This window comes from Schistocerca serialis, chromosome 4 (genome assembly GCF_023864345.2).
Source record: "Schistocerca serialis cubense isolate TAMUIC-IGC-003099 chromosome 4, iqSchSeri2.2, whole genome shotgun sequence".
In the NCBI taxonomy this organism is placed as follows: Eukaryota; Metazoa; Arthropoda; class Insecta; order Orthoptera; family Acrididae; genus Schistocerca; species Schistocerca serialis.
The window spans coordinates 74,056,803-74,078,275 of NC_064641.1; the positions used below are offsets into that span (position 1 = coordinate 74,056,803).

At 43.5% G+C, this 21,473-nt stretch overlaps 1 long non-coding RNA gene across 1 annotated transcript in view; it reads left to right on the forward strand.

The window, feature by feature from the left end:
• LOC126474153 (uncharacterized) overlaps positions 1 to 21,473 on the forward strand; it is a 487,756-nt gene that overhangs the window by 145,106 nt on the left and 321,177 nt on the right. Inside the window, exon 2 of the long non-coding RNA XR_007586578.1 lies at positions 11,717 to 11,791. This is a non-coding gene — a long non-coding RNA (uncharacterized LOC126474153). The remainder of the gene's footprint in view (positions 1 to 11,716; positions 11,792 to 21,473) is intronic.

Below are 21,473 nucleotides of genomic sequence, written 5' to 3' on the forward strand. Positions count from 1 at the left end.
TAAATGGGTTATACCCGGAGCCGACATGGGTGTCTTAACTTCCCCGTGACGGTCGATGTATCCAACATCAGTTTAAGAAATTATTCTGAAAGACCTGCCAAAAGACGGCATGTTACGGAAGCGCCGTAAGAAGCAGCGAGGACGTGATCAGGATGCCTACAGTCTGATCCTTATTCTGACTGGCCGCAATACCTAAGGGTTAAATAATTTTGCGAAGCAATTTGGAGGCTCGTGAAATTGGGGACTCGGCTCATCGAGTTGAGGTTGCATGTCGTGGACCCCCTGCGGCGCAGTTTTTGTTTTTAAACTGGTGTCACTTCTAATTTGTAGCATTAGTGACCCCTCGTGATCAATGAAATAAATGAAATTACTTTGCGGGGAACGCAAAGCCTACAAGTCATTCGAAAGTGCACTGCTGCTCGCTGATGTCACATTCCTCTTCAGTATTCTCCTTTTTTTTTTTTTTTTTTTTTTTTTTTTTTTTGCGAATTCATGAGAATGGACTGCGGCTTCAGCGACGCTACGGACGCTGCGAGGCATTGATGAAAGGAATGTTACACCATCTTCACTCAATACGTCTTCCTTATTTTTTCTTATGTATAATTCTAGTCAGCAGACCGTAAACAGACATTTTCAGGCTAAACGTCCGACAGTTTTCCTATATATCTGCATGTGACCCCCCCCCCCCCCCTTGGTGATGGTTTCATAATGCTTTCCTGACTTCGGAGATATTAGGTTGAATACCTGGTGGTAGAATAAATCAATATTTTTTGGTATGGGGAGAAGAGAAAATTTTTTAGTGTTGTGTGTTAAAACTCAATTACTTCCGCGGAGTGAAATCATATGGAACAGTTGATGCTGGTCTTCCCGCCGGATGATCCAGTCAACCTTAGCGGCCTCTTTTGAGATACTCGAGAGCAGTTGGCGGTGTGCCGGTAGCGGGTTCCAATGTTTGCCTTCGTCTTCATTCCACGCTCATGTATAACAACACAAACGTGGTAGCGCCGTACTCTACAAACAGGTGTCAAAGTCTGCCGCGGCAGAGAGACAGCTTGACTACCTTAGCACTGGTCAAAGGAAAGCAACGGGGAAGCATAGTGAGTCGTATTTCGTCCACGACAGCCCTGCGTAACGCCTCGAGGGACGGTGGGAGGCGGGGAGAGAGAGAGAGAGAGAGAGAGAGAGAGAGAGAGAGAGAGAGAGACCTGCAGAGTATGGTGCAAGGAGTCGCAACTGACCCTCGTCATGAACAAATGAACGTATAGCGCGTATATAAATAGAAAAGCTGTGTGTGATTCCACGATTGCAGAACAATTGCTGGAAGAAGTGGCTTCCATAAAATATCTAGGAGTATGCGTACGGAGCCATTTCCAGTGGAAAGACCACGTAAAATTAATGGCGGCTAAGGCAGGTGCCAGACTGAAATACGTTGGCAGAATCCTCAGGAAATATAGTCCATCAACAAAGGATGTAGCTAACAAAACACACGTTCGACCAATACTAAAATACTGCTCGTCAGTCTGGGAGGGACACCAGATGGCATTGATAGGTTGTGGCAGTGGTGTTGGTGGTGTGGTACGTATAGGGCGCTCAACGGCGGGATCATCAGCACCCATACTACACTAAGGCATTGATAGAGGAAGTACAGAAGCACAGCACATTTCGTTACAGGTGCATTTAGTAAGCGCGATAGCGTCACGGGGATGATGAGACAGCTCCAGTGCCAGAAGGTACAAAAGAGGTGCTCTGCATTATGATATGAGCAACGGTTGAAATTCCGAGACTGCACGTTCCTAGAAGAGTCAACTAACACGTTGCTGCCTCCTAAATACCAGGTGTTTATAATGAAAGTGCACCTACTCACAGAGATCCGTTGTGGGCTGTAATTATTGTATGGCAGCGGAACTTGGTAGATACATTATTACGGTAATGCAGACCGATACACGCTGGAAAAATATAGTTCCAATTTTGGCCACCAAGTGCAAATATGGTGCTGTATAGTATTCCGTAGAGTCTCCGGTGGTCATACTGAATAAATTGTGTAGGCGGCGGTTAATAGTAAAAACATTATACCTTTCCCACTTGTTTGACCGATTTTGCCCACATTCCGCTACTAAACTGTTACATATGGCAACCTTTTTCCAGCGTAAATCGGTTCCGCCTTAATTCATTAGAATATCTACCGAGTTTCGCTGCCATACATTAATTCCAGCCCACACTGGACCTTTGTGAGTAGCTGCACTGTAATTGTAATCACAAGGATATCTCGTGGAAAGACCATGAAGATAAAAGAGAGATTCGAGCCCCCGCAGAGGCTTACCAGAAATAGTTGTCCCTGCGAACAATACGTGGCTGGAATAGGAAAAGTCGGATGTGACAGTGGAACACGATGCTCCCTCCTTAAAGTGGCTTGCGGAGTAGAGACGCAGAAGTAGATGGAGAGCGCTGTATTCTACTGTTATCAGTGAAACTCAGGGGGACAGCTGACCAATAGGAAAGCGCTCTCTTGTTCGTCGCACATTGGCATGATTCCAATCCGACGTTTCAAGAGGAAAAATAGCGTAGGTCACAGAAAGTCAGCTTTTTCCCGACGTATTGTATTGTACTGTATTGTATTGTATCTTAACCGGGGACCTAGAAACGACGGAGAGGCTCCGTCCCCGCCGCAGCCGCAGTGGTCCACAACCCACGACGATTACCGCAGTCCACTTCACCCCTCAGCCAACCCCACACCGAACCCAGGGTTATTGTGCGGTTCGGCTCCCGGTGGACCCCTCAGGGAACGTCTGGCACCAGACGAATGTAACCCCTATGTTTGCGTGGTAATGGTGGAGTACGCGTACGTGGAGAACTTGTTTGCGCAGCAATCGCCGACATAGTGTAACTGAGGCGGAATAAGGGGAACCAGCCCGCATTCGCTGAGGCAGATGGAACCGCCTAAAAACCATCCACAGACTGGCCTGTTCACCGGACCTCGACACAAATCCGCCGGTCGGATTCTTGCCGGGGACCAGGCGCTCCTTCCCTCCCAGCCAACAGGGCGGGCTTCCCGACCTATAATCTACTCTTTTTTTTCTTTCTTTTGAAAATATGCGTCAGTCTGTATCTACCCCAGAGGTATAGCAGGTGGTTCAAGTCCTGACCGTTTGTAGAGTAACGACATTTTCAACCAAACATGAGGCGATGCTGTACTGGAGCAGAGGGAATCCCATTTGTGAATATTTGGGAAGGGACTTCTGGTTTAAGCAAGGAAACCTCCGGAAAACCTGGATCCGAGCCTGGGAATATGACCTACTTTTAATGTAAGTCTACGGCAATAGCTGACAGGCAAAACATCGAAAACCAAGCGTTTGTGTGAGTGTATTTTTTTTCTTTTTTGTATATGTACAGAGTAAAGTCGATGATTTCTTCGCCACGTGCAGTGCTCCTACTGAATGTCGCTGCGATGCAGTCCTGGAATGTCGTGAGAACATTTTCGATATCACTGGAAACATCTATTAAAAACGTATATTTTACCGACAAAAATTAAGTCCTAGGTTAAGGTACTGAATTCGTTGTTGCCAGAATCGGGGTTGCATCTCCAGTCAAGCATTCAGATTTAGGTTCCCTGTATTCTCACAAAATCTCTTTGGACAAATTCTGTGATGGTTTCTTTGTAAAGCACAAAGCCAGTTGTGCAACGCTGGGGAAGAGTTTAGGATAACGTTGACTATACTAGTCTCACAATAGAAGGCGCCTCTTGGCCTAAATGTAGGACATAAGCGATTTGCATCCCGTATTCGTATACACTGTTATACACGTTCTCAGTGTTTCTTTCACATCATTCTTCGTTAATGTTGCTATTTTCACCAACGTTATCATACTTAATTTAACGGGTAAACTACTTACGAAATACTGCGCCTTGTAGAACGAGGAAAAGAAGTAGGATTAAATTAAATAGCTCCATACAGACGTCTGGGAGCTTAAATATATCAAAGAAACGGGGTGGTTGAACCTGAAAATAGTTTAATCATCTAACCGGAAAGGTTCTTCTTCACCGTCGCACAACGTCCCCTTTCCTCATTGTGAAGGCGGTTGTCTTAAGTGTGTCTGTTCAGTGTGAGTGACTGTAATGGTTGCATGTGTGTGCCTAGTGTGGAATCCTGTTTATGTTGTATGATGATGACCGGAAGAAGAGGATGGATCCCGATGCTAGCAAATAACGTGCTTCTCACAGATAGCCACAAGGGGTCTGCAGAGTTTAACATGCATTGTCACACGTCCTCACTCGCATGACCCTGCGGGAGGTTTGGAATTTGATCTAGGATGATGGCGCAACGTCTAATGATCAGGAACTTTTCACCGCCACCTCTCTTCCCCTCGATGGCCAAATACAGCCTGTAAAAATTTCTTCCACAAGCAGGATTCGAACCGGCTACCTGGCAGCCGAGTGCTACGGAACAGACTTGCTTTTTTTCTTTTCCTTTTTAAGGAAGGACAGCATGGAAGGGAGAGCGGAGAGGGCACAACGGGCCGGCTAAGGTGCCCACTGAGTCTTCCAAACACTAAACTAAACGTTCCCCTAAACCTACACAGGAAAGTCGCAATATTGAATGGAATGTAACGCGAGTCTTCCCTAGCAGTTCGTTAACGTAACTGCTTTCTGCGCGATTCTAGAATTAATTGGGAAGAAACTTAATCACGGCGGAAACCGAGCGAGGTGGCGCAGTGGTTAGCACACTGGACTCGCATTCGGGAGGACGACGGTTCAATCCCGTCTCCAGCCATCCTGATTTAGGTTTTCCGTGATTTTCCTAAATCGCTTCAGGCAAATGCCGGGATGGTTCCTTTGAAAGGGCACGGCCGATTTCCTTCCCCATTCTTCCCTCACCCGAGCTTGCGCTCCGTCTCTAATGACCTCGTTGTCGACGGGACGTTAAAGACTTATCTCCTCCTCCTCACGGCGGAACTTGGAACATCGAAATCGATACTTCATATCAATAACTACCGGCAGATGACGAAAACAAAACAATAGAACTAAGTAACAGAATTCTTGTCAAGTATCCCAGCTTTTTGTCTGCAGTTGCGAGCAAAAAGGTTTTCACGTCGAACTCAACTTTTGTACCTATCTCTCCTTCGAGGCAACTCTGTCCACGAACTACTTGTACAGCTACTTTTGGCGGTACAAGTCTGTCTAAAACGTATTCCTTGAATACTGAAATCTAAGTAAAAAATGTTTTATGAGATGTATTTTGTATCCTTATTCACGCGGCAGCATATCAGACTGCTGCGTGGATGGCCTGGTTCTGTCTTTCTTTCGTGCGATATCCGGAATGTGGTCCGCATGGCCTCTTGAAGAAAGCTGAGGCCGCTCTTGAAAGAGACCTTTCAGCGCTGTGTCGCTTTTAAGACCAACTCATACTACGTCACGGAATAGAACGTAGAACGTTGTACTCGCTTTTCTGGAGGAACGTTCAATAGATATGAAAGATTTTTATTCGTGCAACGCTGTTATGGCCGCTAGACAAAAATTTAGTCACTTGGTTTTCAGCAACTCAACTTTATTTACGCGTTTCGAGTAAACTCAGTTTCAGAATGTCAAAGGGAGTAGGGGGCTTTATACACACGGTATGGCGTTGTACAGGTAACCAATTTCACCCGTATTTCCTTCGATTTTATTATGTTTACTCGCTTCAATAAAGTTGAGTTGCTGAACCTCAAGTGACCACATTTTTCTCCAGCCACATAACGACAGCGTACAAAAAAGTTATAAAGTGATCACGTGCCTCTTACGTGACTTTGTCATATACTACATTCACGTAGACCTTCCACGGAAAGCAACGTCACTGTCAAGGATTCTAGAGAATATAACTTCGGCAGTGGCGCCGTCTGTTCATATCGGAACCCAACATAGACTGAGGTGACAAAACTAATGGGGTACCTCCCAATATTGTGTCAGACCACCTTTTTCCTGACGTAGTGCAGTGCTGGACGTGGCATGGACTCAAGAAGTTGTTGGAAGAAATATTGAGCCATGTTGTTGTTGTCGTTGTTGTTGTTGTGGTCTTCAGTCCTGAGACCGGTTTGATGCAGTTCTCCATGCTACCCTATCCTATGCAATGTTCTTCATCTCCCAGTACTTACTGCAACCTACATCCTTCTGTATCTGTTTAGTGTATTCATCTCTTGGTCTCCCTCTAAGATTTTTACCCTCCACGCTGCCCTCCAATGCTAAATTTGTGATCCCTTGATGCCTCAGAACATGTCCTACCAACCGATCCCTTCTTCTTGTCAAGTTGTGCCACAAACACCTCTTCTCCCCAATTCCATTCAATACCTCATCATTAGTTACGTGATCTACCCATCTAATCTTCAGCATTCTTCTGTAGCACCACATTTAGAAAGCTTCTATTCTCTTCTTGTCCAAACTATTCACCGTCTGCCTCTATATCCGACCATAACTGGGAAACTGTTGCCGCTGCAGGATATTGTACACTAACCGACCTCTCGATTATGTGCCGTGTATGTTCGATAGGATTCGTGTCGGGCGATCTGGGTGGCCAAACCATTCGCTCGAATTCTCCATAATGTTCTTCAAACCAATCGCGAACAATTGTGACAAGATATTTTTTTTTTTTAAGGATGAAGTCCACGAGTGGCTGAAAATGTAGCCGAAAGTGACTATTTCCCGTCAATTATCGGTTCAGTTGGACCAGAAAACTCATTTCATTCCATATGGAGCTACCACCAGTTTGCACAGTGTCTTGTTGACAGCTTGCATCCATGGCTTCGGGAGGTCTGCGCCACACACGAGTTCTAGCATCAACTCTTACCAGTTGAAATCGGAACTTGCCGGACCAGGCAAGACGTCTAGGGTCCAGCCGATGTGGTCACGAGCCCAGGAGAGCCGCTGCAGGCCATGTCGTGCTCTCGCGTCAGTCGTCTGCTTTCATATCCAATTAACGCTAAATTTCACCGCATTGTCCTAAAGGATACGTTCGTTGTACGGCCAACATTGATTTCTACGTTTATTTCGTGCAAAAGCCACTGCTCTCGGTGAAGGTCGTCGGCCACTTTGGTGTCGTGGTGAGAGATAATGCCTGAAATTTGGTATTCTGGCGTATTCTTGACACGTCGAACTCAGAATATTGAATTCCCTAACGATTTCCTAAATGGAATATCCCATGAGTCAAGCTTCAACTACCCTTCTGCATTAATTACCGTCGTGCGCCCATAATCACATTGCAAATCTTTCAACGTGAATGACCGAGATGACCAAGTAGAAATGACAGCTCTCCCAATGAACTGCCCTTTTATAGCTTGTGTATGCGGTACTACCAGCATCTGTATGGTATATGTACGTATCGTTGTCACAATCTTCTGTCACCTCATTGTAATCTCACTAAGCTCATTCGCGTCTGAATAATGGATTACTTACGGTTATGTCTTCTCAATCTTTAATTCTTACTTTGTTTTCAAGACACAATGCATAGATTTCACTAGGACTCGATACTTTTTTCGAGTGAACTCCTCCAAAAGATACTCAGCAACTTTCTTTCACTGGTGCCTTATCCCATGGTTGCGCAGGGTCGGCATTGTGAGGAACGGATTTGGCAAGGTTAATGGTTAAGGGGTGGCCGGATGCCCTTCGTGCCGCCACCCCATACAGCCCCCCCCCCCCCCCCCCCCCCCGCCCCGGGACGAAATTACTGTTACTGGATCCCAGCTAGTGTAATCCGTGGAATAGTGCGAACGTATTCAGATGTCTGCGACAAGTGTAACTGAGGCTGAACGTGGGGACCAGCCCAGTATTCACCTAGCGGGATGTGGAAAACCGCCTAAAAGTCACATCCAGGCTGGCCGGCACACCGGCCCTCGTCGTTAATCCGCCGGGCGGATTCGATCCGGGGCTGGTGCGCCTACTCAAGTCCAAGAAGCAGCGCGTTAGCGCTCTCGGCTAACCTGGAGGGTCAAAAGATACTCAGCATCTCTAAGTAAAATTTTAGTTAGGCTGTACAAAGCTTACACAACGACTGTAAATAAATAACAAAATAACAATATAATAAAAGTAAAACAGTTTTTGGTCAGAGAAAAGACCCCAGTGACACTGATTTTGTGCTTGTCAGTTAAAAAAGCGAAAAGATACGTAAACGTGAGATGTACTGCCTGATAAAATTTTGACGGTAGGAAATGTTTGCACGTTGCTTTCCCCACGCTTTCCGCTCTGAGCAGTGAGTAGAATTTACCGTTCTCCTTTCGCCAGTAACAAATAGCGAGGTGAAGCAGTTGTTGGCACTCAGGACCTGTATACGAAAGGACGGCGCTTCAAATCCTCATCTGGCCATTGTGCTTCAGGTTTTTCGTGGTTCCCCTAAATCATTTAAGGTTACCTCCTGCATGATTCTTTTCAATGGGTTATGGCAGAGTTCTTTCTTCAAATGGACTCTAAAAGCATTATGTTATAATATAATTAATTTTAGTTCTTTTATTCTGAAATATTTCTTAACGTTAATTAATTTCATATTATTGTACTTCGATTGAAATACATGCCGTATTATCGCATCTTACAGACTTCAGCGCTCGCGATCGATAAAATGTAACTCATTTAATATAACAGAATGAAAGTTGACAGATGTCTATGTAACCAGCGTTGGTGCTTTCAGAGTTTTAAAGGACAGCCCCATTTATAAAGGAACGAACAGTGCTCATCTGTATGGACGATACAATCACGTTATTATATTATGTGCACAAAGAAATAAAAGAAAACAGAGTTACATTATAGCGGAAGAAAATGAACTTGGTATTCAGTGGGATTTGGAATCGACGCGGTGGTTTCTTATTTAACTTTCCCAACTCAACGGTTCCGTAACAAAGGTAAAGTGGATTGTGGCGCATGTAGTCCATCAACAAAGGAGGTGGCTTACAAAACACTCGTTCGACCTATACTTGAGTATTGCTCATCAGTGTGGGATCCGTACCAGGTCGGGTTGACGGAGGAGATAGAGAAGATCCAAAGAAGAGCGGCGCGTTTCGTCACTGGGTTATTTGGTAACCGTGATAGCGTTACGGAGATGTTTAATAAACTCAAGTGGCAGACTCTGCAAGAGAGGCGCTCTGCATCGCGGTGTAGCTTGCTCGCCAGGTTTCGAGAGGGTGCGTTTCTGGATGAGGTATCGAATATATTGCTTCCCCCTACTTATACTTCCCGAGGAGATCACGAATGTAAAATTAGAGAGATTAGAGCGCGCACGGAGGCTTTCAGACAGTCGTTCTTCCCGCGAACCATACGCGACTGGAACAGGAAAGGGAGGTAATGACAGTGGCACGTAAAGTGCCCTCCGCCACACACCGTTGGGTGGCTTGCGGAGTATCAATGTAGATGTAGATGTAGATGCAGACAAAGCATAAAACAACAGTTCTAACACCACGAGATAAAGAAACGTATCTTCTATGCTAAGTTTTACTGCTTGCATCCTAGGTAGACTTCGTACGTCGTTAATAAGGAATATTCTGACAGCACGGACGTCATGTGCGACTGTAACTAATAGTTAGGGCAACAGAGATGGGCTCGTATTTATCGTATAATTTGCAGACCCCCATAATGGGTAAGCGACTACTACGTGAAAGATGCTTCATTGGCTCCTAGTACTAATCAAGAACGTTGTAAATATTGGCGCAACTCCCTGGCAGGAGTAACATTACAATGCTGAATCACTAGGCAGAGCAAGTACAAAGTTCGCATCACTGAAATCGTATGGTGATGCTAAAGATTTCGTATAAATGTAGGTTTCTATTTAAACTTGAACTAATTTCGCCACAGTAGCATGCGAGTTCGAGTTCTGAATTTGTTGATCCAGACTGTCATCGGAAAGAATGTGTGTGTTAGTTTATACTCGCAGGACATCGTGTCTGTTGGCAAGTGTTTGCATCTGTGATGTTTTGCTCTGGTTGCAAAGCAGCATCACGTAGCGTCCACTAAGTGTCTGTGCATGCGATGCTTTCTTTTTTCCTTTTTCTCAAGCCATTTTTGCGTAAGCTCAGCCGATTACCACTTCACGGCTCGAACCATTTGTCGATGGCCGACTGCCAGCAGAGAAACTAGCGCACTGTTTGTTTGACGCCGACCAGAGGAAATCACTGCTCTTCGGTGCTGTGAAGTATTTGCTTTTATTTTCTTTACAAAGACGCACGGGCTGTATAGGACTTTTATGTGAGGCAGAAATATTTCGAATATTTCTGACTGAACAACAAAACTGCAAAAACGCGACGCTTCTATGGCACAATAGCGGAAATTTCTGTTGTACGGCGGGCTGCCGCAGCCTCTTCTATTAGTAGAATCAAATTTTCCACTTTTGAATGAGTGACAGGAATTTGCGAACACAAGTACTTTTCCTCCCAATATCAGCTCGCTTGATATAACGGGTCCCATCATATCATGGAGTTACTAGCTTTCACAAAAAAACAACATTCACTGATTTCCAGTTGATACTTCATTATGCAACTTGATAAGAACACTTGTCTATGGAAGAGATTAAAAAAATGGTTCAAATGGCTCTGAGCGCTATTGGACTTAACATCTGTAGTCATTAGTCTCCTAGAACTTAGAACTACTTAAACCTAGCTAACCTAAGAACATCACACACATCCATGCCCGAGGCTGGATTCGAACCTGCGACCGTAGCGGTCACACGGTTCCAGACTGAAGCGCCTAGAACCGCACAGCCACACCAGCCGGCTATAAAAGAGACTAATAGCTCTTCCTGTAAATTAAACTGTTTTAATTAACTAAGAGAAAGAACAGGAATTGGTCTTTTATTGGACACTTCAGAATGCCAGTTTGTAATTTCTCCCTTTTCAGATGGTCATCCCTTCATGACTTACGTGAACAATCTAGTGCATCTTTCTGTAAATTGTTGATCAAAATTTAAATCAAACCAGGAATGCTCTCAACTATGAACTACGTGGAAATGATTTAAAAGGTATACGAAGTGCTCGGGGCATGTATAAACTGCTGTCATTAAGAACTCCTTTCGCAAATCTAGTATCTAGTTACTGCACAAGTGGATAGCAACGATTAGTTTATTGCTTTCTCAAACATTTTAGAAAAATTACCTAAGCTGGGGCTAGTCGCTATTTACCGATATTTATGTTAACAGTCTGTAACATATGCAAATAATAACAATACACAGTGAAGTACTGAAACTTTTTACTCCCTTGTATGAAAGCATACAAAATTTTGTATATCAGAGTCATGATAACTTTGCTTATTTCTCGTGGATGTGTGAAACGTATTTTAATTTTGTTACATATCTTAGGTTTGGTAGCTCTACTTTTCTTACTAGCAACATCCAACAACTTTTTCAACTACCTTCCTGCTGCAGCTGGTCATTCCCCCTGCCAGTCATCTTCTATCTTTCCTTACTCGACACGCTCATCGTTCTATGATCTTTTACAGTATTACTGACAAGTGTGCGAACTATGCCCTTTTGAAGTAAGTACTGTTCTCCCTGATAACTATCACTTATCTCGTTTCCTATACTCGGGGACTGGGTGTTGTGTTGTAGCTACTTTCGAAACGCCGTAGCTGAGAAGACAACCATCTCCATCACACCGTCGTATCGTCTGCCCATTACTCAGATGGCTGGATGGGCACGAACCGAAAGCCACTAAACTGAAATAAAAAGAAAAAAATGTTTCCTTTACGTTACGTAACGACTACTTCTTGTTTATTTTTCAGGACAAACGCTCTGCTGGTGGCAACTGGTGACTTAGGCCTTCAGCAACGTTCAGTGCTGGAGTCTGCACATCTGCGGTAAGTACAGCCTTTCTTCCTAACTTTCAAATTACTGAGGGCACAGAAGAGTTGCTCAGGATGTCCTAGACCGCTGAAACTAGTTGGTGTTATGTCAAAATGTAACGTTCTTCACTTCATAGAAATTAAAAATGTAGTCGCCTTAAATTACGTGGTTAACGAATCATTTATGTCAGAAACATCTTCGAGTATGAAAGCGTGGAGAGGTGAAATGGAACTGTTGTATACTCGTGCGATGTTGGTACAAGCAAATGGCAGGATTACAGTCATTGGTCGTGTACCGGAAAACTACGGTTTGCTTGCAAAAGTGATTGCTTATAAATCCTTTACACGATCTGTACCGGTATAATTTCAGATCTGTCTCAGTCGCATCAGGGTGGGCTATCAGGGTGCATGTAGAACATTAGTGGTTATTACATACACGTTTCGTTCGCTCTGATGTGTTAGACAAATTCTGAAAAAAGATAAGTAATCTCAATTGACAAGACACCTGAAGAAACACGTGTAAAATGTTATGAATACTTACGGCCAGGTTCTCATTCTAATGAGCAAAAAACAGGCAAATTTGGAATTTTTTTGAGATAATGAAAAGACATACAATGGATGTGTCTGGGGAGTATGACAGATCAGACTTAGTGTTAACAGGTTGCACCATTTTTATTTTACGCTGCACACAGTTTTGAGAAATCGTTTCTCGAGAGAAACCTGATTAAAGTATAGGGAAAAGTTTTATGTGCGTTATTAGTTCAATTTTCTTGAAAACTAAATCTCATTATATAGTTTTGATGTCGCTTAATTCAAATCTGAAGTTAGATTTTCAGAATTCGTAATGGTTAATCCAATATGGCGTACCGAAAATTATGTTTTGACAAATTTTGACCAACGTTTGAGAAAAAAAGGAAGATTTTCGTTACTTACATTTAGTCTGCTATTCCATGTCTGTATATCAACTCTTCCTCTAACTCGAGCTATTCCTGGAGAGCAATTTCCTCGCTCTTCTTGGCGAGAAGAGCCGATCTGGCTGAGCTGGGTATGTTGCGTTCGGCAGCCTAACACAGTGTTCGTCAGCTTTTTCGGCAAATGTGTTTGCATGCATACTGAAATATAAATCACTGTATGAACGTGACTCACTGCACGCCAAACTTTCTCTCTGAGTCTGCCGTCTCTGGCTTCGAACTTTTGTAACGCACGGATTAAATACCCTTTTAGTCTCAACATTCTAGACAAATATACCTTTCAAAAAATGCAATGAAAATCGAATTTTCGACCATTTCGAATGTGAAGCTGGCCTTAACCTTGAATACGAGGGCTGTCCAGAAAGTGAGTTCCGATCGGTCGCGATATGGAAACCACTGCGAAAACTAGAAACGTTTTATTTGCAACAGTTAGGTACACCTTCCACCTACTTCTCTACATAGTCGCTGCTCCAACTTCGAGTTTTTTCGTAGTGTTGTATCAACCTTCCAATATTTCGGTCATAGAAAGCAGCCGCCTGTGCCTTCGGCCAGTTATCTTCACTGGTCTGCAGCTCGTTGTCTGTGGAAAAACTTTTGTCTTCAAAGCCAGCGATTCCTGTGAGCAGAGATGAGACTCAGGGGAAGCCAGTTAGGGACTGTATTGTGGGTGATCAAACACTTCTCATCGGAAACACTGCAGAAGCGTCTTCATTGGCCCTACAGTAGGCGGCCGAGAAATGGCATAAAGAAGGAACTGCTCGACAGTTGTGTTATGTGGGCTGCATGACACAGGAGAAATCTCTAACCAAGCCCTCATACTTGTCGGGAGACGCCATTCCCTACGCATCTTTACGTGCTCACTGTTCAATCAAAACTGAAATGAGCGACGCGACACGATCGACGGGCGTACTAGAGACACTGCCCAACACATCTGTGTAATGCTTTATCGGATTTTCACAGTGGTTTCCATTTCGCGACCTATCGGAATTTACTTTCTCGACAACCCTCGTGTTAGATGACCTGTATACAAATGTTCATAAACATAATGGTTACAAAGTGTACATTTTTTAGTCGTGGCTATCCATTTCTTTAATCTTTTCACCTTTTCATAACTCTAACACCCATCACCCCTAATGATCTATTTTCAGTCTCCGTCTTACCCCTACATTTTCCTCTCTGCTGCTCCTTTCAGCGCCAAGTTAACTTTTTCGGCACGCCACAGCAGATGGCCCATTAGCCTCTCTCACTTGTAGCAAGGGTTCTCTACAGCCGTCTTTCCTCAACTACCTTTATAGTACCATTTCAGTTCGTATCTGATTTATCCATTGGATTTTAGACATTTTCGCAACGCAGGTCAGATTCATCCGCATTCTTTAGCTGATGGTTTCTCATCATCAACGTTTCACTTATACACATCGCGGTGCTCCGGACGCCCAGTTGTACTCGCAGTTGTCGAGATGGTGGTTCTTATCCCCTTCCGACCATAAGAAATATTGTGATTTTGTTTGTCTTCCCAGCAGAATAAGCCATGACACTGTTTCCGGTTTGCAACCCGATCTTCGGGTCAAATTAACACAGTATTTCGACGATCCATCTGGCCCTCATCTTCAGATGAGACGCTGCTGTTGCTAAGTCTCACATTACTGATGATACGCTGGAGCCGGCGCCGCTGTGTGGCCCAGCAGAGTGTACTCAACTCATGCACCTAGCATCGTCAGTGCCGTCGCACTGCAAAAGATACTAGGTGTGCAGCAAATGCGAGGTATCGCTGTCTTTACTAATCGTTGAATTTACTTTTATTTATTAACTCATCCTTAGACATCCTTCTTTTGGTTACTTAATGCCGTATTTATGTTCCCGCGAAATATTTAATTATTGCCTTGGTTGAACTTTGTTTACGGAAACGGGTGGCGATCGAGAACGTCGTTTTTTAATACAGGTCAGCCAGGGTTCCACGACATGCTCGGAGGACATCCCGTGTCCCTGTTTAACAAATTACCTGCCAGCTTAATTTTAGTTGATTTCTTCAGAACACAGTACCAGTAACGAGAAGCGGCATCAGCGACCTGTCATTCACGATACTGTATTTCATTGCGTATGACCGCAGATTTTCCGGGTTGTTGTAACTTTGTTTGCAAGTGATGTGCAACATCTGTCGTCAACAGTACGAGTAATTTTAATGAGAATTTATGCCTTACAACAGTGACATGTAATCTTATAAACACCGGGCTTCCGTAGCCCCAACTCTTCTTTGACAGAATCCAAAAGGGCACCCGGCTGGAGTTGCCGAGCGGTTCTAGGCGCTACAGTCTGGAACCGCGCGACCGCTACGGTCGCAGGTTCGAATCCTGCCTCGGGAATGGATGTGTGTGGTGTCCTTAGGTTAGTTAGGTTTAAGTAGTTCTAAGTTCTAGGGGACTGATGACCTTAGAAGTTAAGTCCCATTGTGCTCAGAGCCATTTGAACCATTTGAACCTAAACTATTTATCGTCCACGTTTCACTTCCATACATGGCTACACTCCATACAAATACTTTCAGAAACGACTTCCTGACACTTAAATCTATACTCGAAGTTAACAAATTTTTCTTCTTCAGAAACGCTTTCCTTGCCATTGGCAGTCTACATTTTATATCCTCTCTACTTCGACCATCATCAGTTATTTTGCTCCTTAAATAGCAAAACTCCTTTAGTACTTTAAGTGTCTCATTTCCTAATCCCCTCAGCATCACCCGATTTAATTCGACTGCATTCCATTATCCTCGTTTTGCTTTGATTGATTTTCATCTTATATCCTCCTTTCGAGACCCTGTCCATTATGTTCAACTGCTCTTCCAGGTGCTTTGCTGTCTCTGATAGAATTACAATGTCTTCGGCGAACCTCAAAGTTTTTATTTCTTCCCCATTCCTACTCCGAATTTTTCTTTTGTTTCCTTTATTGCTTGCTCAATATACAGATTGAATAACATCGGGGGTAGACTACAACCCTGTCTCACTCCCTTCCCAACCACTGCTTCCCTTTCATCTCGCTCGACTCTTAGAGCTGCCATCTGGTTTCTGTACAAATTGTAAATAGCCTTTCGCTCCCTGTATTTTACCCCTGCCACCTACAGAATTTGAAAGAGAGTATTACAGTCAACATTGTTAAAAGCTTTCTCTAAGCCTAGAAATGACAGAAACGTAGGTATACCTTTCCTTAATCTATCTTCTAAGATCAGTCATAGGGTCAGTATTGCCTGACATGTTCCAACATTTCTACGGAATTCAAAACTGGATAGAAAGATTTTATTCCTGCTCCTATCTTATACCAGATCAGGGCACATTAGTAACTGATCAACGCCAGACAATAAGCTACTGCCTAATAAGAAAGCGTCTAAATAGCTACAGCTTTGAATCAGTAAATGTGGGCTGTATTTCCGAGGTAAAGCCCAACAGCGAGTAGTCCTTAGATGACAGCGGAACGTTAATCTCAGTCGTGTGCGCGTGTGAAATGCGAGGGCAGAAGAGACTCGCTAAGAAGAGAATCTCTGTCGGAGATCAGAGACTTGTCTTTCCCGCCGCGGGCCGAGTGACACTTTGAATGGGCGGCCCGTCGGCTGCCAGGGTGACAGATTGTCACCGCTGAGACCGCCTGCTCCAGGACTCGGCGGTTCAGTCCCGCCAGCACGTGCCGTCCGCTCTTTTTCTCCTACGTGACGTTTCGCCACTGTGCCTGGCTGACATTTTCACGAGATTTGTGGTGCCTGTTATTCTGCTGCGCTGTACTTCAGTTTCAACATCTACATGCAAACATATTACGCAAGCCAACTTGCGATGCATGGCTGAGGATACCTTGGGTGGTTTGGTAAGTCTGGTAAATCTCCGGGAAAGAAGGGAACATTTTTGTTATACCTTCCTGGTTGGTACTCTTGATTACTCCAAAGATCGTATGTATAAAGAATTTCAACAATGTACAGCTTACAGTTTGTTGTAGACCACCGTCTGAATTGCTTATTGTGTCGACTGCGAATGAAAACGGAGAAAACCGAGTTTCGTACTGTTATTAAACATTTTCATTTGAAGTGTCACACTGCAGCATAAATTAAAACAAAAGTGGATGAAGTCCACGCTGCCTCTACACTATCACTGAAGACCAGTTACTTATGGATTAACAAATTTACACGTTGTCGGGCCAAAGGCGAAGCACGGTTCGGCCTTCCAATTGAGGTCATCATAAAGGAAATCATTGACAAAGTCCATGACATGGTAAACGCCGAAGAATAAAAATTCATTTGATTTCTGAAACTGTAGGCATCTGAACTGCGTGAGTGCATAATATCTTGTACGGAAAATTTTCTCTGAGGAAACTGTGCGAGGTGGGTGCCGACACAAAGCGCATCGGGCACAGCATTTCAACACAGTTCCCGGCGATATTGATAGCAATCTGTAAGACTTTTGCACCGATTTGGGACTATTGATGAAGCCTGGATCCATCATTACACACCAGAGTCAAAACGGCAGTCAAACCAATGGACAATGGCTGGTGAAAGTCAACCGAACTAGGCGAATACTGTTCTGTCAGCTTCTAAGGTGAAGACCACTTTTTTTTTGTTGAGTGATTCCCAAGGAATAATCTCTATAGATTACTTGGAAAACGACAGAACCCTAACTGGATCCTAATGTGCTTCATTGTTGGATCGTTTCAAGCTTGGTGGCTTAAAAAAGACGGTTGGCACGCAAAAAAGTGGTCTTTCACTAGGATTATGCACCATTCCCACATTGCCGGCCGGAGTGGCCGAGCGGTTGTAGGTGCTACAGTCTGGAACTGCGCGACCGCTACGGTCGCAGGTTCGAATCCTGCCTCGGGCATGGATGTGTGTGATGTCCTTAGGTTAGTTAGGTTTAAGTAGTTCTAAGTTCTAGGGGACTGATGACCTAAGAAGTTAAGTCCCATAGTGCTCAGAGCCATTTGAACCATTTGAACCATTCCCACATCAGCGATAGCAATGCCAAAAGCGCGTGAATTGGGCTTTGAATTGATTCCTCATGAACCATTTTCACCAGACGTAGCCCCAAGTGACTTCTTTCTGTTTCCTGGCTTGAAACCTTCTCTTCCTGGGAAGAAATTTTCATCATATGAAAAACTGACAATTGTAGTCAACGAGTACTTTGCAATGACAGAACCTAGTTTGCCCATGAGATGAAAAACCTAGTGGACCGTTGGACCAAGCGTATATCCCTTAAAAGGGACAACGTCGAGAACTGAGTTGTTTAGGAAACAAACGGTTTCTCTTGCCTTTTTACCAGAGTTATCGAACCACCCTCACACTGCTGATAGGTACTCCATTTTTTATTCCACTTGAAAATGGGGCGAGGGAAAATCGAGCCCTGATTACTCTTGTCTACGAGATCCATACGCAAGACGCACGTTCGTGACATTAGAAGCCCCCTACAGTCTGTCGGAGATCCAGGTTCTCTAAACGTTCTCAGTTGTGTAGCTGTGAGGATGCTGTTGCCTATCATACATACTTCGCAGGATATCGTGCAAGAAAATGGCAACCTAAGTTTCGCAGGAGCCGATCCTTTCTAAATTCGATTTGATTTGTGGATGTAGGTTTTTTTTCCTCGCAAGATAAATTATTACATTCGAACTTAGAGTATGCTCAAGAACTCTGGAGCACACCGACTTAAGTCCGGGTCTGTTCTTTTACGCTTCCTACGTACGGAGCTCACCTGTGCTTTCCTCCACTCGCTTCGGAAATTGCGCTGCGCTATAATTGCAAGGTAAGTAAGCGGCCAACGCCGAAGAGTACTGTCTGTAAAATCGAACTGCGATTCTGTCCGGACCTGTCGACTTATTTGTTCGCAACTCTTTCAGTTGCTTTTCAACGGCAGGAGTGCCTATTTCAATCATTCAATGTGTGGGTTTCTGCAGCACTCAAACGATAGTAGAGGGTATATCTGTACCACCTCCATGCTCGAACGATTTTTTAAAAATACAATTTAAAACTAGCTTCGTGTTTGCTCTCTTCTATTGCCGCATCAGTCTGAGCTAAGAGTGACTGAACAGAAGTCTTAGCGATTTTACGTCCAACCAGATTTTCTAGGAGCCTTGGGGAGATGAGCAGAGGTCTTGCAGTCAATACATCGCAGTAGATATACCGGTAATATTTGAATGCCCTCTGACGTATTGGAAGCAACAGTATGTTTTTCTGTTGTTCGTGCTATTATTTCAGAGTTGCAACTCTAAGGAGCATTGCTGTAGCGAAAAGAAACCAGACGGATGGCGTAATGAGTATCGTGCCTGCACGTGCATCAATACTAGTAGTAGTAGTTTTATTTGTGTTTAGATATCTTTTACAAGGACACTGGACAAGTTTTGGTATTACAGTTAAAAAACAACAAAAATGAAGTAGTTCTCAAGACACACAGACATTTACAGATTTACAGGTCTAGAATGACAAGAATGGGGCAGGTCATCGGTTATAGTAGGAAAAATTGCCGCATTTGCCCGAAATAATCTAGGGAAGCCATGGAAAACCTAAATCAGCATGGCTGGATGAAGACTGGAGCCTCCATCCTCCGGAATACAAGGCCAATCCGTTTAAAGTCGTGCTACTCATTCGGTTCTTCCTTAGTGTACAATACTGCTTTACAGACAAGTTATTTAATAATGGTGGAAAGACAGTGCTAAATTGTTCATTCTTTCCTCACAGCCGGCCGGTGTGGCCGTGCGGTTAAAGGCGCTTCAGTCTGGAACCGCGTGACCGCTACGGTCGCAGGTTCGAATCCTGCCTCGGGCATGGATGTGTGTGATGTCCTTAGATTAGTTAGGTTTAATTAGTTCTAAGTTCTAGGCGACTGATGACCTCAGAAATTAAGTCGCATAGTGCTCAGAGCCATTTGAACCATTTTTTTTCTCACACCCAGTCACTGTACACACTTCACACGCTATACACAAATTGTTTCATAACATTACACACACTATCAGCTGCTGTCAGGACCATTTTGTGCACCGCAGCTTCCCATTTGCTAGCCTGAAAAACTGAGTCGACATCCCTTTGTGACGAATGAAATGTTGAGTGAATACAGCATTTCCCAGAGCGATACTGAATACTTCAACTACCACAGCATATGACAGGTTTTATTTTGCTGGAAAATGTGTGTGAATCTGCGGACATCTTATAAATGTGCTATAGCTGAGATTTCTATCCATTTTTTCTGCCCGGAGATACGAACTTAAGGAAATATTATACGTGAAATCCGTTGAAAATTGACATTTTCTGTTTTCTACTCCACAATGCACTTTGGACTTTCCTGCACATTTGGGTACATAATACATTAAAATCAGACACTTGTGATACCTCCAAATAATATTTTGAATGTTTACATGTGTCTGTCAAATTTCGCGGCTACACTTCTACTGCCACAGTTGAGCAGTCGTATCTTGGAAACTACACAGTCTAAAAGGCTGTGAATTGCTTTGTTTTGTGCCTACTGCTACGTCTCATAAGTTGGCATTACGAATAAACAAATCAGTGCTTTGTTTCTGATACTAGAGTGATTATTTGCTATTTTTTAGTAAGCTTCTATTGCTTCTTATATGTAAATAAAATGACTAAGCGTAGGCCATTAAAGATAACTGTGACAATTTAGAGAAGATGAAAAGAGCTGTGTGAAGCACTTTCATTCATCAAATATCAGCCCATGAAAAGCCATGTCATGCTTTGTGTCCACCTCTACCAAACAAGCTGAATTTTCTGGCAGCCTGCATGAATTTGCACATAAACATTCTCTTCCTTTGGCAGTAATGGAGGCAATGAAACCTATTTACAGAGATTTGACAAATCCTGAGCTACTAAAGAAGTGTTTACATGGGAAGACCGAGAAAGTGAATGAGTCCTTCAGTAGTGTTGTGTGGTACTGTGCGCCTACAAATGTATTTTTTGGCCTTATAGCTCTAAAGTTAGCAGTGTCTGATGCTGTAGTAACTTTTAATGGCGGGGACTATGAAAGACTTAAGGTTCTGGAGAAGTTAGGGGTAAGATTTGGACAGAACACAACTAAAGGACTGCGGGAACTGGATGAGCTTCGTGTACGTGAAGCAGAGTTAGCTGCTCAGCAAATGACAAAAAAAGCAGGAAAGAAAAGGAGGAGGCAAGCACTGGGCTGTTGTGACACTGAAATAGACAGAGACTATGGACCAGGGAAATTCTAGTGCATAAAAGACGCATAAATCTAAGTCCGTATAAGAATGTGTAATAAAAACCTCGATATGTCTGAACTACATTTTTTGCAATAAATGAGCCTTTCTGTAAAAAGTACTGATGGTAGAGACATGAAATTTTCCCAGCATGCCAAATGTGAGATTCATCACATGTGGAACTAGAATAATTAAATTATTTTAAGTTGTTTTGTTTTTAAGTTCATTTGCTTAAAAACTCTATCAAAAAATTGAGTGTTTGGAAAAAAAAAAGATAATATGCCCCACAATACAGTTTTAATAATAAGTCCAGTTCAGTGTATCTAGAAAGGTGCATTCAATAGTTATGGAAAATTGTAAGTTGGTGTCTTAAAAAGTTTCAAATATAAAATTCGATAATTTGTCATTGGCGGTATAGAACATACAATGTACCCGAAATTAATGACCCCAGCATCGTTGCTTTATCGCACCACAACATGTTTGCCAGGTTTCTTTTTTTTTTCACCGTTATTTCCATCAGAGCTGCGTTCCCTATATAATCAATT